We start from the raw sequence: 16,858 nt of genomic DNA on the forward strand, positions 1-16,858 counted from the left end.
TCAGGGACACCCACTGCACCCCCCACCCCATGGGTCACAGGGCCCGAGGCCCTTCCTGGCACTGCCCGAAGAGAGCTGGTGGCCGGGAAGCAGTGGGGCCGGGTCTTCCTGGTAGCCTCACATGCCTGGCCAGTCCCCAGTGCTGTCGGTGGGGAGCCCCAGCTGAGGGGAAAAGCCCCTCACCGAGGACAGGCACTGAGCAGGGTGCTGGCCTCAGAGGCCTCTGTCCACTGGAACCAAGTTCAGCCTCATGAAGACCCTTTCAGCTGACGAGGATGCTGGGGGGACAGTGTGTATAATGGGGATTGGCCCAGTCCTGGCAGGCTTCCTGAAGGAGGCAGCATCTTACAGCCTCACGGGGGTGTTTGCAAAGCAGTCCCATCCCTCAGCCCTGCCTGGCACAGGGTTGATGCTCATAAACAGGGCTCTACGGAGGGGCTGGATAGGTTGTCTGTGGTCCCAGCCTGGGCCCAGCAGGAAACTCCACATCACCCCCTAGAGGGACCTCGTGAGCACCTGCTGTCTGCCTGGAAGGTAGGCTGGGTGTCTGAGGCTCTCCTTCCAGGGGGTAGGACCCGCCTCACCTGCCAGGCCTGTCCCCACCATTCCCCCGTCAACTCGTCCTGTTTAAATATTTAACCCAGTTAAATATTAAACTCTTCCGAGACCCAATTACGATGGATCGATGCTTGGCTGGGGCCACGCAGCCAAGCTGGCGCTGCCTGCCCGATGCCTGGATTGCCTGGAGGCAGGGGCTGCCCTCGGCCCTGCAGCTTGCAGATGGCCAGGCAGGAGGAGCCAGGAGTTCTCGAGTCTGATGGCCCGGAACACAAGAGAACATTTCTCTCCATCCCAGAGCAAAACATTCCTAAGCGGTGGGGGGTGGAGACGTCTCATGGGGGCACCCCGGGAGCCGAGACCTGTGTCTGTTTAAAGCCAAGTTGCAAATTATGAGATATTCAAACACGCTGAAAAGTATAAAAAATAGCATCGTTAGCCATGGACCCTCTTCTGAGATTAAACACATGCACACATCACGTGGCTCTAGGTGTTTTTTAATTCATACAAATTTGGGCATCCTTGACGCATCCTTTGCAAGTTGCTGCTTTTGCTATGTGTGAGAGTCACGCGGGGCTGTAGAAATGTCTGTGTTTATTCATGGACGGCTGCAGCTGAGATAAACGATGTGAAGCTCATGGTTTACAAATAGCCATAAAATTCAGGGTGCTTTACAGTAAATCCCACCTGGCCCTGTGGGACTCCTCTGGGGGCTTGGGCCCCGCTCCTGCACCCGGAGCCACCTGGGGTCACCGAACTGCATCCCAGCCACCCCTGAACTGTTGTTAAATCTGGTGAGGACCTTGTTCAACTCTTCTTCTCCTGCTACAACTTACATTCCTTCAACTAAAGCTGTTTTCAGCACTAACTACAACTCGATATAATTCCGTGTCTTGTGGTGGCTGCGTTTGCAAGCAGCTGTCCAAAAACTTGGACACTGAGCCCCAGCCCCTACAAGCCAGGCAAGCCGGCTGCAGCCATACAGACAGACACCTGCCGATCCGGGACCTCCCAGCATCCTGGCCCCGAAGAGTTTCCCAACACAGGCCACCCAGCCAGGGGATGGGGATGTCTTTCCAGTCATCTGCTCTACCCTGTCTACTCCTGGGGCCCAGTTTGCTGGCGAGTCTTGACGTCTGGTGAAGGAAGCCTCTCCCATCATTACCCTGGGCCCCCCATTCATCCAGATACACCTTCGGGTCACCCTGCCAAGGGCCCAGGAACACCTCTGAGGAAACTGCACCAAGTTCACAGGTTTGGGGAGAATCGCCCTCTCTGCTGTACTGAGCCTTCCCATCCACCCATGTGGCAGCGCCCCACTATTTCAGACTTGTATGTCTTTGCAAACATTTTCCTTAGTAAAGTCTCATGTGTCTTCCTTCTCGGTCGATTCCGGGTCCCGGACTGCTCTTCCCGCACCTGTGGTGGTCTTGCCCCCAGCCTGTCCGAGGCACCTCGGTGCCTGACACCGTGCCCGGGCTGAGTCCTGGCCAGTGGTTGCTCCTCCCGCTCGGGGATGAGAAGCCTGCCATCCCCTGAGCCACCAGCCTTCCTCTCTGCTTGTCCCTAGGAGGCTCCCCGTGGGGTCCGGCACTGCCGCCTTGGCGAGCCCAGGTGGAACTCACCAGTTCGGAATCTGAGGCGCATGTCCTTCATCGGTTCTGGAAAGCTCCTGTCCACGGAGGACCTGGCCACGACCTCCTCCAGTGCCCGGCACCGCCTCTGCTGCCCCTCGTCCTCCCGGAGCTCCTCAGAGCAGGGCTCACAGGTCAGAAGCAGGGGAGGCTCTGGGCCGGGGGGCCCCTGCTACACGGCCTTGTTTGGGTGTGGAAAAGCAGCTGTGAACGACGTGTGGACCCCGGGTGTGGCCGCGTTCCAGAACAGCGGCCTCGGCAAGGGCGGGTGGCACATGCCACAGTCGGCGGCCCCTCAGCCTCCATTATTCATGCCAGCTTTTGACCACTTGGGGGTCGCTGGCCGCCCTGTCATCCCCCAGCTCATGAATTCTCTTATCAGCTGCACCCACTGGCTCTTTTGTAATTTCAAAGGCGTTTTCACGACAACAAGCCTCGCCCCCTGGGGGGACGGCTTTCCCCTGGGGCCCTGAGTCCCCCAGTGTGTCCCTGTGAGCTTCGGCATGCACCCTTCCCGCTGGGTCGCTTCCCGCAGCAGCCCCCGCTCCTGACTCCGCCTGGCAGTGGGTCGTGTCCCTGTGAGCAGGACCCTGGGAGGAGGGTCAGCCCTTGAAGCACAGGGTCCAAGGGCCTGGGCTGCAACTGGCCCAGGACCCCTTTTTCTATGAATTTCTCAGCTGGCGGGAGTGTCGGTCACACTGCCTGCCAGGGAAAGTCCACGTGGGGACCCCAATTCCAAACTCACCTTACCTCGATCCAAGGCTTGTCTCCTCACTATCAGTCAGCACCCCAAACCCCTGGTTCAGTCGGGGTTCCCACTGCCTGGGCCCCTAAGATGCTGAGGATACAGCTGCCAGGTTCTCAGTCCCTGGTTTTCTGGGCTCTGCTGTGGTCTGAGTGTCTGTGTCCCCCAAGTCCACCTGTTGAGACCCACCCTCCAGTGTGATGGTATCAACAGGGGGGCCCTGGGTGGGGTGGGGGCCGGGGTGACTAGGTCCTGAGCAGGAGTGTGAATGGGATCGGTGTCCTCGTAAGAGACCCTGCAGAGAGCCCTGGCGCCTCCACCACGTGCAGACACAGGCAAGTTGGCTGTCTGCACCCTGGGAGGGGGTCCCCATCAGAAGCCAACCACAATGGCACCCCGATCTTGGATGCCCAGCCTCCAGGACTGGGAGAAAGAGATGTCTGCTGTTTGTAAGCCCCCTAGTCCGCGGCACAGCCTGAGACGTGCGCAGTCTTTGCTGTGACTTCCCTTGTCTTGCGGTGAGCACAGCTGCGCCCTCGCCGTAAGGGTGGTCGCTCACCCAGACGGCCCTGCGGATCGTCCCTGGAGCCCCGTCCGGTCAAGGCGCCACCCTGGGACCTCCTGTGCACGTCCCTGTTCCTGCAGAGCCCCGAGCCCCGGCGAGCCAGACTCCCGCTGAAGACACCGGGGACGATGAGTCCACAGCCTCAAGCGTCAGCCTGGCACCCTGACGGCCGGCGTGAGCTCTGGGGACCCCGGGCAAGTGGTGTCCTCGTCCCAGTGGGGCTGTTAAACCATGTACCTTCCAGCTGAGGGAAAATGAGAGAGAGAGAGAGAGAGAAGATGCCTGTGACACAAGGAGGTCACTCGCCAGGCAGCTGCTCGGTAAGGCACAAGGACACTGCCGACAGGGAGAGCCACGCCTCAGCAGGGGCCCGGGACACCTGCCCTGCCCCTGGCCGCCCAGCTGCAGCCCAGGCTCCACCAGCATGGGGGTGGGGCCAGGTCTGGGGTGAGTGGCCAGGACAGCAGAACCAGGGGATCTCTCAGCGGTCAGGCCATAGGCTGCCTGTGGGCAGGGGCCTCAGAAAGAACGTCCCTGGGGTTGTGGGGGGGCCCACACGGGGCCCCCAAAAAGACACGTCTGCATCCTGATCCCCACAGCCTGTGAGCAGGACCTCATTTGGAAAAGGCTTTTTGCAGATGTTATTAAGCATCTAGAGATGAGACCACGCTGAACCGTCCAGGTAGGTCCTCTGTCCCGCAACAGCGTCCTGACAGGAGAGTAAAGGCGAGGGCACAGGCACGCACGGGCAGAGGCCGGTGGGCGTGCCGCGCCCAGGCACACTGAGGGTCTGCCCCAGTCAGGAGGCCTCCAGGCCCCTGCCCCACCCCTCTCTGCAGCACTGCACTTGAGAAGGAAGCCCACTGGCCTTCGGGCTGGGCCCTGTCCTCTGGGGTTGGAGGCCTCGTGGGGGGCTGCACCCCTCCAGCCCTGCCGTGGAAGCACCAGGCTGGGCAGACGGGGCCTGCAGGGAGGGACTGTCTGATGGCTCGAGGCGCTAAAAATATCCCAACTCACAGCCTCTGTCCTAAGAGCACTTCCTGGAGGCGGCAGGGCCTGGCCTGGAGGGCCCCCGACAGTCGCGGGTCTGGAGCTCCGGATCCAGGTCCTGGGACTGCACGAGGTCCTGGCCCAGGCCCAGGCCATCCGCTGCCTCCTCAGGGCTGAGGCTCAATCTCTCTGCCCACAGGCGAAGATTCAAACCAGGAGGGGAAAGGCCAGAGAGCTCAGAGGAGAGATGTGTGTGGTCCAAAAGGAAAACATAGCCAGGGACTCGCCGTGCGGCTCTGGCGGTTCCCGGCCCCACCGGCAGCCTGGGTGCTCCGGCCCGGCCCCATGGGGAGGAGGAGGGGGTGTCCAGGAAGTGCAGCTGCGAATGGGGCCCACCTGGGTGGGCTTCTCCCCCGCCCCCATTCTCTGTGCCTGCAGCTTAATATTCAGCGCACAGCCACTGAATGTGGGTGCCTGTGTCCGAGCAGGTGTGTTCTCAGCGGCTGGAGTGGGGTACAGTTGGCGAGCAGCCGACTGCCCTGGGCGGCACCCGGGAAGCCACGACAGCAGTCACCCAGCTCCAGGTGGCGCCCCCGACGCACCTTCCCTGCAGACCGGCTCGCACCGACAGAGGGTGTGCAAAGGAAACCCCCGTGTGCGTCCTCTGCCGGCTCCCGTGTCTCTCTGTGGGGCCCTCCTTTCGGGCCGAGCACTGTACCCCGAGCAGGGGTATTCCAAGGTTCGTTTGTCTGGGTTTCTCCGCAATGACTGCAGAATGTATGTCATGGTGCTCAGTAACTAAGCTGCGGCTGTGAGACTGGTTGGGTGTCAAATGGCCCTGTCGCTTTAGAGCGCTGGGTGCCCGAGCTCCCATATGCTGACTGTGACCCGCGCTGGGGTAGTCTTTGAGCCAAGTGAACCCACGTTCAATGTTGTTTCCAGGTCTCCTGTAAACATCTCCATGGCTTACTGGGGTTTTAAACTATGGGCAGTGCACCATCTTCCTGCAGGTTTAAACCTTCAGTGTCAAGTGGGCAGACGCGCGGTGAGCAAGTTGCCATGTGTTCTTAAGCAGGGACTGTACCTGCTTAGAGTTGAAAGCTCAGCTCCGCCGCTACCTGGGCAGCAGGTGGTATAGTGCTCAGGGGGACCTGCACTGTTTAGAGTGGGAATTTCAGCTTCAGGCTAAAATAAACTCATGTGGGCACTCTGGGCATTGGTGGGGTACAGTGACAGGCTGGTGAATGTTCAGCTCCTGGTCCTGGTCCTGGTCCTGGTCCTGGTCCCCGCGTCTGTGCTGCTGACCCCGCCCCTGCCGCGGACCTTCGCCCGGACTCCTCCCGCGGTGTGGGACCTCTCGGGTGGGACGTGCCCAGGAAAGTGTAGCGATGCCTTCTGCATCTCCTCCTCCTCAGCCTTCTCCCGCCTTTGGGGGAACAAAAGGTTTCGGTTCCAGGGCCGTCTATGGGACCTGGGTGGGAAGGGGGTTTGGCAGCCATCAGATGGGGTCGGGTCCCCATGCTCCATGAGCCTCCCGCATCAGGGGTGCGCAGGGACTGGCCAGACCTCCACAGGGCCTTCTGCGTCTGCAGGTGCATTTCCGGCGCCTTGGACAGGAGCAGCGGCACCTTTGTCTGTAGTGGTAGCCGCCTCTGTGGGTCTTTCCCTGGACCTGGACTTCCTCTGGGCTCAGCTCCTGGTCCTGCTCCTGCTCCTGCTCCTGCTCCTGCTCCTGCTCCTGGTCCCCACATCTGTGCTGTGACTCTGCCTCTGCTGTGGACCTTCGCCCGGACTAAGCCCGTATTTGTACCACTTGCCAGTTTGTGACCCATTTCAAGCTGCCAACAGAAAGCCACTCTGGTAGCTTCTGTAAGATTTTCTGCACAACCGTGATGTCTGTGCATGAAAACAATTTTATTTTTTCTTCCCAAACTTTCAGACTTGTTTGCATTTTCTCGCCTAATAGCCCTGCTGGGACTCGGGACAGTGTTGAACAGAAACAGCGGCGAGGGCGGCCTTGTCTTGTTCCTGACAGGGGAGGGGCTGCCAGTCCTTCTCCACTGGGGACACGCTCACTAAGGGTTTTCGCAGACGCCTTGAGCAGGTCCCCGAAGTTCCCTGCTTTGTGTCCCCCATGGGATATCTGGCCCCAGGGGCGGCTGCCTTATCAGGGTGACTGGCACCCCCTGGTCCTGCTGGCCTGAGGCCTGTAGAAGGCCAGGGACCCTCCTGCCACTCTGCACAGGAATAAACAGCATTGGTGTTTATCGGTAGGGCTGGCTGCGTGTCCCATGCGGAACCTGACGGGGATGGGATCCATCCTCATCTCAGTAATGAAGCCACAGAAGAAGCTATAAATCCAGGAAAATTAAAATGTTGGCATCTGCTGGGCAGAAATGCCCGTGTGTCCTGCAGCTGCTCCCTGGCCAGAGAGGGGCAGGTGGGGAGGTATCTCCCAGCAGCTGGGTGGAGGAGGTTGGGGGGCTATCGCTGTCCCCTGGGCCCTGCACTGGCCCTCCTGGGCTGGCGGGGACCTCCCGTGTCGAGGGCCCTGTTTCCTAAGGGCCCTGTGGAGGCAGAGGGTTTGCTCAGGGGCCTTGAGGGCCAGAGAGGGACCCAGCACCAGCCCAAAGCTCCGCCCCAGGCCGGGTCCCTAGCTACATCCAGCACCGTCCCTGATGTGCAGGGCTTTACCTCCACGAGACCTGGGCCATGGGCTGCGCTCGGCTCAGGGGGACTTCCACTTTACTGTGTAAGGTCTCTCAGGAGCTCCCTGCCCTGGGGCCCCTGCCACCAAGCCCTCACCCAATGAAGGCATCAGAGGAGGCCCAATCCCACCTGTCTCTACCAGACCCAACTCTGCACCCCCGAAACAGACCTGCCTCCCAGCTGAGGCAGTTCTCCCCTGGGGCAGGGACAGCTCAGATCCGCAGACACAGGCCCACATCCTCAACCCCACCCTGGCTCTCTACCCCAGCCCTGGCTCGCCCTGCTCACCTGGCAGCCTTGTGATGCCCTTTCCCACCTTTGTTACCCAAACTCTCTCCCTTTTCTGTTGGTAATTGGGAAAGGGCTTGAGACATTAATTCATACTAAAATGTCAATGGTTGCTACTGCTCAGTACACAGTCCCTCCCAGAAGGACTTTGAAAGAGCCCAAGGAGGACGACATTTAACCCAAAGGGATGTGCCGATGGTGGGACTTTGGTGAGGGGCTGTTTGGGGGAGTAAGACTTTCTGATGCTCCTCACGCCCTTTGTGAGGATCAAACACCCATCAAGCTATTTGGGGGAGCAAGACTTTCTGATGCTCCTCATGCCCTTTGTGAGGATCAAACACCCATCAATCCTCCAGGGGCTGCCAGCTCGTGGCTCTGTGGTGGTCTGGGTTTGATTAATTCACCAAGGGAAGTGCCGAATGCCCTGTGGGCAGCAGGCAGCGATGTGGACAAGATAAATGAGGCCCGTGTACCCCAGGCAGCAGTGGGCTGCTGAGGGGCCGTGCCAGCCGGAGGACAAATGTCCGCCTTATCACAGATGCTGCCAGACACACACTTGTTACAGAGGCAAAAATTCAGTTCTGTTTTTTTTGCCCTCACCTTCTCTGACAGTCAGAAGGTGATAACTAATAAAAGGCGGGAAGAGAAAGCCTCAGTGCACCCCTTGCTGTCTGAAGGTGCGGGGGAATCACAACTGCATCTGGCAGGGCCAGCTCAGAGCCGCCACCCAGGCAGGTGGGGGGACCCGACACGGAGGGCTCCACTTGCTACAGGGCTGGTGTTGCCCAGCTGTGTTGGGAAGGAGGGTGGGGTCGGGCACCTGCCCTGGGCATAGGGTCTGTGCATTGAGGTGGCTAAGTCACACCTAGAGCATAGCAGGTGCCCAAGGAACAGGCAGACAAGGAGCCCAGGGAAGCTCTGGCTGAGCAGGCAACACCTGGCCATCAGGAGCCCCCAGCACTCAGGAGCTGACGGGGGTTCCCCAGCAGGGCTGAGCCCCGCTGCCCAGGAGCAAAGGCGCCTCTTGGCTGGGTCTTCCCGGGGAAACCACCCTATCGTGCGCCTACAGTCACAAGGTGGGAGCTTGGGCTCGCTAAGCCACCAGGCTTCCTGGTCCCCTCACCACGCTGTCTGCTCCAGTGCTCCCCGTCTCAGCAAACGGCCCACCCCAGCCAGACTCAGCCCCACACCCTGCTCGGCCCCTCACCAAGGTCCTGCGTACATGGAGGAGGACAACACGCCTGTTTGGACCTCAGTCCTGGGCCCCACCTCACTCTGAACCCTCACCCAGGCCAGCCTCCCAGGGGCCTCTCCCCCACCGCCAGCCTCTGAGCCATCACTTCAAGGCCTGACACACTAGTCATACTAGAGTGTTGGTGACTGAACACTGGTGCTGGCTTCACTGGCAGTGGGGACGGCTCCCTGGGGCGCCCGTTTCCAGTGGGAACAAGATATTGCCGCTGGCCACAGACCCTGTGGGAGAGACACTCAGAATGGCTGGGCAGGCTGGGCACCCTCAGAGGTCAGCACGGCTGCTGGTCAGTTCCGAGCGGAGACTCTGTGAGGACAGCCCATGTGTGGGGCAGAGGGGACAGCTCCCATGACTGGTGGCCATGTCTTCCTGCTCTGTGGACAGTCTTGCCACATGGCTGGGAAACAGTGCCCGAAGCTGGAACCTTCCGGGGCCTTGCCTCTCGGCCATCTGACTTCAAGATGATGCGTGCACCTTGCACCCTAGCCCATGGCATGGGTGTCCTCCCATGGTGGGTGACATCCCCTGGTGCCCGCGGGGCCTGGCACAGCCTCACACTCTCTGAGCCTTGATACCTCTGAGTGAGGTGGTGATGTTAAGGCTTTTGAGGCCACAGTGGGGACTGGTGTGGCACCTACCATGCCACCATACCTTCAGAGAATGCAGGGTCCATCAGGAACTGGGGGCACAGGCTGCTGGTCCAGCACCTTCGCTGCTTTCTGCCGCCTGGCTGTGACTCCCTGGCACTCTCTGCCCATGTCTGCTAGGCTTTCCGGCTAGTCCCACAAGGGCAGGGTCCGTGGACATGGAGCAAAGCGAGCGAGGAGCATGCAGGCACCTTTCAGGGCTCAGCTAGAAGCCTGGCAGGGCCTGTGCAGCCCCACCACCTGGAAACGGGGATGTTCCAGAACTCTCCACTCTCCACTGGGACCTTTCTGGCTGCTGCCCACAGACATGCTTATGCTCCAAGGACACAATTTTTTCGGAAACAGGTTGGCTGTTGGGGAACGCGAGGTGCGTGGGCCTCCCTCGACCCTGAAGACCCCCGCCCGCACCCAGACAATGCCAGGCTTCGGCAGGGTCAGGCTGTTCCCGGCAGGGAGGCTGGCCCCAGGGCTGAGCCTCTCCCGCCCTGCTTGGGGGCACAGGAATGGAAGGGATGGGCCTTTCCTGCAAATGCTGCTCGAGTTTTCCCAACTTGATGTGCTCTGACCCTGCCGTGTGAGGGGCTGTCCATGGCCCCAGTGGCCATGCTATGTCCCTGTGTTTGCCCAGTGCGTCCCCCTCAAAGCCCTCAGGGCCCGACGCCACTGGTCAGAAGTCAGAGAGCCCCCAGGCCACCTGGAGTTCTTTCCAGGGAGCAGGTGTCCCAGAGCAGGGCACGGATGGAGTGCTGGGCAGGCTGGCCGCCCTGGTGTCATGGCAGCATCCCCCCCGTTGGGCCGGTCCCTCCTCCCTGAAAAATGCCAGTGACACTGGCCAGTGACGCTGGGGATGCCAGTACGAAGTGGAGTTAGCAGAACGTTAAGCAAAGCTGGGATGATTTGCAATAAATTATGGAAATGCCTTTGGAGCCTCAGCCTCTGCCAGGCCCCAGTGGTGGCAGGGGACGCGGGTGCCACATCTGCCTGACGCTGCAGTGGGGGAGGCTTCTGACCTTCATCACAGCTGGGAGGGGGCATCCCTCAGGAGGGGCTGTTCAAATATGTAGCAGTTGACCCTGTGACCTATTTAACCGTGAAGATAAAAAAATGTGCCCCTGGTGAACATACCAGAGGAGCCCGGAAGCAGGGGTGGCCTTGAGTCCCAGCTGGGCCCCCACAGTCTCTGCTGCCCTGCGCCCCGCACCTGGTGGTGACCCACCTTTGCTGGGGTCACCCACTCGGGTCCCCCTGCAATGCTGTGTAAAGTGGGGGCCACCTCAGCACCCAGGGCAACCCTTGGCTCCCCATGGAGACTTGCCCGGGACACCTGCCCCGCTGTGACCAGATGTCACCAGCCAGCCAGTGCCACCTCCTGGAGAGGCCCTGGACCAGCTCCTGTCCCCTGGCTCTGTCCTCCTCGGCCACCTGTGGGTTCATGAGCTCCAGAGTCCTGCGTGGGGTGGAGGCAGGGAGGGATCAGGACAGGCCAGTGTGACCACATCCCGAGGTCCCCGCTTCCCAGACGGTGTGAGCTCCTGCTGGCCGGGCGCTGTAAGGCAGCCCCAGGGTCCTGGGGCCTAGGAGCCCAGAGACGGCTCTGCTTCCCTGGCGTCCACCCATCCAGAGCAGAAGGTCCTGCCTTGGCCCCCATGGGGTCTCGGGTGTTCAAACATCCACCATGCAGGCCTTCTTCGCCTCACGCTGCCTCCGTGGCCCTGTGGGGAGATGATGCCCCACATGCTTCATTCGGAGCTCACAGCCCTGGGGGCCGTCACCTCAGTCAATTTTAGGGTGTTTTCATCATCCAAAGGACCCCCCATAGCCTTCCACCACGCTGTCTGTGGACTTACCCCGTCGGCACGTTTCACATAAGTGGAATCATGGCCTTCCACGCCCAGCTCCTGTCACGAAGCATCGCGGTTTCCAGGTCCAGCCACGTCGCGGCGGTTGTCACTGCTCCTTCCCGTGGCAGAGTGGTACTGCGGGGCATGGACAAGCCACGTCCAGTGCCCATCTGTCTGCCGGGCAGCGGGGTGTGCGCACCTTTTGGCTGTCGCGAATCCTGCTCCTGTGACTGTGTGGGTGCTTCACTCTTTCGGGAACATACTTGGGGCAGGGGGTGGGGGGCTGCTGGTGGTATGGTTGACTATGCTTAACCCTCTGGGAGGAACAGTTAGCTCTATATCATCTGATGCAACTTTGACTTCCCAGAGGAGGAAATTTCAGTTCAGAGAGGTCAAGACACTTGTCCAAGGCCACACAGAGCCAGTGAGTGATGGAGCTGGGATTTGAACGCTGGCTGTGTGCTTGCAGAGCCCAAGAAAGGGCCTAAGCTCTCTGCCCCACGGCCTCCAGGTGACGCGGGGTCCCACCCCACCCCACCCCAGGGCCTCGCCTCTGCCTGAGGAAACCAAAGAGCTCTTCGTGGCCCTGTTCCCACTTAACCGTCTCCAGGAGGCGCCGGGCCTGGGCCCGCATGTCCCTCGCCCCAGCGTGGTGTCACTGGGATGGCTCAGCACTTGGGATATGCTGTGGATCTCTCGGTCGGCCGCGCTCCTGCACTGGCCTGTGTCTCCACACACGTCCTGGGCAGGGAAGGGCCCCCCCGGGCCCCCCCCGGGGCCGGCTGGCCGAGCCGCCGTGTCCCCACCCCCTCACGCTCCCGGAGCTCAGCCCGCTGGAATGGCAGAGAAGGTGACCGGGAGGGTGAGAAGGAGCAAGTCCCACATAAAGTGACGGCGGAGATGTCTAGACACCGCCAGAAAACGGTGTTTTTAGCCCTGCTGCAATAAAATGGAATGATTCTGCACTCAGTGCTGTTACAGGTTTAATCATCTGATATTGAAACAAAGATTATTGTTGCTAAGACTCTAGCTGATACTGAAATGCAATGCCTATTCTGGGAGTTGGGGTGCCCACCAGCTGCCTGTCCCTGGGACCCCCACCCCGTGGTGACAGGGTCACCCACCCGGCACAGCTTGGGGGCATGGTGTTCCCCAGGTTCCTTCAGGGGCCAGCACAAGCCCCTTCAGCCATCCAGCCAGCACATGTATTTAGCACCCGCTGTATGCCAGGCACTAGCAAAGGACACCCACCCGCACCACCCTTGAGGGCCTTTGGTCCAAAGCTCCACGGAGCTGAGCAGCTGCAAAATGAAGTCCTGGAAGCTTCCATGCTTCCTGCTTTGGGAGTCCAGGGGCTCGAAGGAGCACTGCCAAAGCCACACCCCACGGAGCCCCCAATTTCCCCACAGCGACCCCAAGTGACCTGAGCTGGCGGGCCTGGGGTGGAGCCCGAAGCACTGAGCCTCCAGTGGGCGAGGAGGCGGGCACAGGCCGGCTCACACAGTGCTGGCCACTCAGGCACTGGGGTGCCTCCACTCCCCCAGTTCAGCACCCTGTCCCTGGGTGTCTGCTCTTTCAGAATGCCCTGCCTCCTGGGGTGAGCGCCCCAGAGCCTTGCAGGAGGCACCTGGCTTGGGTGGGGCCCAAACACTCCCTCATCCCAAGACCCTCAAAGACCTGCTGTGCCTCACCTCCTTCCAGATAAAAATGTAGGACCCCTGGTCAACTCACAATTTCAGATATAAAAAAATGTTTTTTAGTATAAGTATGTCCCAAATAGTGCATGGGTTACACTTATACTAAAAATTGTCCATTATTTGCCTGAAATTCCAAATTAATGGGCAATCTATATTTCTGTCTGCTTATCTGGCAGCCCCACCCTGAGGCTTCAGTGAGCAGAGTGGATGGTTTCCGTCCCCAGCTGGGCACTGGAAGGAGGCCTGAGGCCCAGGCACCACCTTTTCTTGTCCCCGGTGCCACCCAGCACAGCCCTGAGGGGACCCAGGAGGCAGGGGGTTGGGGCCAAGGCGGGGTGGGGTGGGGGTGCAGGGCGGCCTACCTGGGAGGCTGGCAGGGCAGAGCAGACACGCTGGGGGAGGCAAATCATCAGGGGCTCACTGTCCAGCTTGCTGTCCAGGCCGGGCAGCCCCAAATTTTGGCTGGCCCTTGGGCTGGGTGACATCAGACACGCACGGGCCGGGAATGAAGCATCTGTCCTGGGGGCATCCTGGCTGGGCAGGGGTACAGGCCTGTGCTGATGCACCTCCCTGCTGCCTGCCCTGAGGGCCCTTCCCTGTGGAGCCTGATCCCCAGGTCCGAGGGGCGTGAGTGGCTCAGAGGGGCCGAGACAGAGCGGCCGCCCGCAGCAGGCCCAGGACCCGAGCCCCCTTGTGGCTCCCCAGGGGCTTGGGGCTCCGACCCATGCAGTGCAGCAGTTGACCCAGGCCCGGCCTCCACTCCCAGCCGGTGGCACTGCGAGGCTGCAGACTTAGGACCATAGGCAGACGCCCTCACCTGCCAGTGACCCGTGTCCCCTCTTGCAGTCTTCTCCCAAATTCACTGGGCGTCTCCTGTCTTCCGACCTGGGGCAGGAATGTGACAAACATCAGAGGAAGCCACCGTCCCGCCTGAAAACACATGGGGAGGCAGGGCTGTGGGGTGGGTAGTGCCAGCTAAACACAGTCTGGGCAGGAGCTGCTAGGGTGGGCTCCATGGGGCCAGGGCTGGGCCAGAGGGACCACACGGCTGGTGGGTCTGCAGCCCTGAGGGATGACGGAGCGAGAGGACTGTGTGGGCTCTGGCCAGCCCCGGGGTGGACAGGAGTGCCTGGGACACAGAGCAGTGTGGCTGTGCTTGGTGATGGAGATGCCTCCAGGCCCGGGCTCCGGCAGGTGCCCACAGGTCCTGATGGAGGTGGCCCCCTGCCAAGAAAGGGGTCCCTCAAGGCAGCCTGACCCACAGGGCCTCAGCCACACGCCCCAGGGTCCACGTGCTTCTCCTGGGGGGCTTGTTTCTGCTTCCTGCTGGCTAAACTGATGGGCGTGTGTCCCCACCCCACCAGATCTTTGTCAAGCAAAAGCTTTGCCTTAAAAAAAAGGGAAATATCACAAAGCAAAGCAAATTTTCCAGAGGCCTGGAAAATTTAAAAGAAAATACATCTGAACACTCTGTACAGCTTAATTAAACAATTTTAATGCCAATTTTCAAATTGTCCTATGCTTCGTCTCTCTTTAACATTCCTTTCTAGCAATGTGAATGTATCACTGTTTCATTGTCTTTAACACCATCTTCTCATCTCTTATCAATTTATAATCTGCTGTTCATTTCCCTCCTTGAGGCTGAGGCTACCCGTGTGGGAGCACACCCCATCCCCGCCTATCAGATGCCACTCACGCAAGTCAGTGAGCCCAGGGGGCGCAGAGCCCTTCCAAGACAATCTCGGCAGGTTCCCAGATGGAGGGAGGAGGGCTCCTTCCCAGAACTTGAGGTGGAAAATGCACCCCCCCAGGCCCGCTCCGGTGTCTGTGTGGCTCCCCCCCAGTCTGTAAATGGGCCATGGGATGCCTGATGGCAATAGGCTTTGTCAGGTTACAGATGCTGTCTTTAAAAAACAATGTCTATTTAAAAATCCATGTTCCTGCCCCTGGTGCAGACGTCTCTAAGACAGCATGACAGAGAAAGGCAAAGAAAAGCGGCATTCAGAAGGACACACAGCCTGCCTCCCCCACGGGGTCTGCCTGGGGAACCCCCCTGCCCTCCCCCCTCAGCACTCTACTGGCAGGCCTACTGCCCGAATGCAGTGGGCTCTGGTTCTTTCCAATCCTCAGCCCTCTTCTGCCTGCCACAGGGCCTTTGCACAGCCTGCTGGAAGAACCCCTAATCCTTGTAGCTGCTTCTTGTCTTCATGTAGGGTACACAGGACCCCCGTCTTGGCTCTCCAAGTCACCGGACACAGTTTGTACATCTTTTCTTCCTCTATCTACGATGTCTGTGGCTGCCTCCCTGCTGGAATGAAGCTCCAGGGAGCAAGGACAGGGCCTGCCCTGGTCACCGCTGTTGAGCCCCCAGTTCCACCCAGGGCCTGGCACACTGTCAACCTCCCAGTAGTTTCTGTCCAGCAAATCATTAACAGCCCCCAGGTAAAATCAGTCTTGAGCTTCACTCCAACAATGAGTGTGAAAAGGATCAGGGGGTCCAGGGAGCCCCTGCCCAGGATCCTGTTGTGCCCTCTGTGGCTGCCCAGTCCTGTACGCTTCTCTGCAGGGCTGAGTTCTAGACCCTGGGCTCTCCTTGCTTTTTCCTCTCATTGGCTGGGAACCAAATTGCTCTTTGAGGGCCTTAATTACTGGCCATGGCCCTCCACCATTAAGTAGAACATTAAAATAGAATAAATGTTTTCCTTTTCTTGAGAAGTTCATATATACAAGAGGAGGTGGTGCTGAGCAGTGAGTGGCCTGCACAGGGCACCACCCAGGACCTGCAGGAGCTGCCCTGCAGGCCCTACACCACCTTCCTCTGCCCTGAGTGCTGCTACCTACCGGGCCTTCCCTTCCAGGTGCCACACGTCTACTGCCTCCTGCGGCTCTCTCCCAGAGCCACTGCGCAGGTGGGGAAGCCCCGGCCGGCAGTGACCTTGCCAGAGCCCTTCCAGGTCCTGGGGTCCCCAAGTGGGCCCTAGCCCCTGCCCAGACCAGCAGCTGGAGAGGCCTCAGGCCCCTGGGGCCAACTGAGGGCCAGCCAACCTGCTTTGTCCACAGGAGGGGTGGGCTCTCCTGCACCCTGAGGTCGGGTGGCAGGAGCCAGGGAGAGCCCTCCGGGGCTGGCTGGGCTGTGGGGAAGGTGTGCACCCAGGGCCAGTTCCACAGACAGCAGACCCGCGGTCCTGGGGAAGTGAAAAGTGGGCAGAGCCTGGGAGTCTCATGGCCATGGGGGGGCAGGGGTGGACTGGAGTCCGGAACTGGGCCCCAGGCCCCTCCCTGGGACACGCCCGCCCATCCCTGCAGTGAGCAGCTGGGGGCCCAGGTGGGAGGTCCTTCTGCGGGCTTGCCAGCCTGGTCCTGGCCCTGAGGTTCCAGCTGCCCCGTTAAGGGAGTGGGCCCCGTCTGTACTCCTCCGTGAAGGGACCCCTGGAGCCGAGGAGCTTCCCTGACCTGCCTCCGGGAACCTGACCACTGTGCTTATATAATGAGTCGGGGGGCTACAGTAGGGCCTGACCCTTCCCCAGGATCCAACAGATCCCCACCGAGCAGGGGCTGGGAGCCGGACAAGCTCGCCGAAGGTGCCGTGTGTGTGCTTGCGCGCGGCGTACCGGGGACCTGCGGATGCAGGCGCACCCAGCATCCCACCCGTGCACACAGCCGCACATCACACGCGCGCGGTCACACCCAGGACACACGCGCGGGGGAGGGATACGCGGCCTCGCGGCCTCAGCCGCCCACGCGTGCCCGCCTCCGCCCCCGCCCCGTTGGCGACCCTGGCCCGCGCCGCGGAGGGGGTGGGGAGCGGGCCGCGCGCCGCGGCGGGGAGGGGGAGGCGTAGGCCCGCCTCCGCCGCTCAGGCCGCCCCCGCAGCGGGGGGCGGGGAGCTCGTGGGCGCCGCTCCCCGCCCCCCGCCGAGCCTCCCCGCGAGC

Source organism: Manis pentadactyla, chromosome 10 (assembly GCF_030020395.1).
Source record: "Manis pentadactyla isolate mManPen7 chromosome 10, mManPen7.hap1, whole genome shotgun sequence".
In the NCBI taxonomy this organism is placed as follows: Eukaryota; Metazoa; Chordata; class Mammalia; order Pholidota; family Manidae; genus Manis; species Manis pentadactyla.